The 1283-nt window shown below is 34.1% G+C and overlaps 1 long non-coding RNA gene across 1 annotated transcript in view; it reads left to right on the top strand.

The window, feature by feature from the left end:
* The first annotated feature begins 49 nt into the window (after positions 1-49).
* Positions 50-1283, top strand: part of LOC110412742 (uncharacterized) — a 1847-nt gene continuing 613 nt past the window's right edge. Inside the window, exon 1 of the long non-coding RNA XR_002444894.2 lies at positions 50-115. This is a non-coding gene — a long non-coding RNA (uncharacterized LOC110412742). The remainder of the gene's footprint in view (positions 116-1283) is intronic.

Genomic DNA, 1283 nt, shown 5'->3' with positions numbered 1-1283 from the left:
TAAGTAGAATGAAAAATGAGATGTATATTGATTGATTATGTTTGTGGCAGCAAAGGTTGCCATAGATGTGAGGAAGTTGTGAATCATATTTGGAAATTCAAGTTTGAACTGAGAGGTAAGCATGCAAAGTGTCTACAATAAGCTTTGGTTGGTTAAAGTGTAAATATTGTGTGATAAATACTTGTAAGTAATGTTGAAAAAAAATATGAGATTTAGTTAATGATTATTGGTTGATATGCTACCATTTATGAGTATAATTAAATGTATTGGATTTGAATGATTGCTAGGGAGAGGGTAAGTAAGAAAAGTTTACCATGATGGCATGATGGATGAGATAACGAGAGACCGACAAGTAGAAATTAGTTATATACGTGCTTGAATCAATAGTGATGTAGCGTTCTGCTATTGTATGGTGAGTAAAGGGTGTTCATTTTAAAATTTACTTGATTAGATATATATATATATATATATATGTGTGTTGGTTTACCTTAAGCTCAAAAATTATGAAAAGCATGAGCTGGTAAAAATGCTAAGAGATTGTGAATGTCTTAAAGTTTGAAAGTGTTTTGACTATATATGTGTATAGTTATATTCATAAAAGATTTTAAAATCGAGAAACAAGCTTTTCAATACAATTTATATCAAAATGTGCCTTATTGATTGTGTGATGTGCATTCATAAATGAATTTCATGCTCACCATGCTGATTTGACATCTAAACCTCATTCAAAAGGTTTTACATTGCAAAGTGTTACAAAAAGGGTTTTTAGTGTGCTACCATGATCGGTATTTTGAAAATAATTTGAAATGATCCTTTGAAAATTTGATTTGACTTTTAAGTGGTTTTATCAAACTAGGAGATTCGAGAATAAGTCGGTTGTCACTTCTGTTAAGTGTGACCCTTGTGTGTCAAGTGAGCTCTAGCTAGAGAACCTTTGGGTCGTCGACGGGCTGTTAGACATGGCTAGGGCCATGGTCTGTGATATACGTGGCAAGGCCATGGGTTGCTATATGTGGCTAGGCCACAAGTGATATTAGTAGTTGCGACCGCTTTATTTTTTGATGTTAGCCAACATCTTCGAGACTACCATAGCATGTGAGAATCTGGTGGAGCAGTGCTCCCGGATTGTTATTACGTGGAAGTGGGTCCATAGGTTGATATTTACGATTTCTTACTCGATAGTGATATCTTTTTGGGTTTTCAAACATTGCTTTTTTCGCATGGTGAGAAATATTAGTTTTTCCACCACTCCCCTATTTGATTAAAAGCTTTCAGTGCTTTAT

This window comes from Theobroma umbraticum, unplaced genomic scaffold, assembly GCF_002168275.2.
Source record: "Theobroma umbraticum cultivar Fairchild unplaced genomic scaffold, ASM216827v3 scaffold_95.0, whole genome shotgun sequence".
Classification (NCBI taxonomy): Eukaryota; Viridiplantae; Streptophyta; class Magnoliopsida; order Malvales; family Malvaceae; genus Theobroma; species Theobroma umbraticum.
This window is presented reverse-complemented; position numbering and strand designations above follow the sequence as displayed.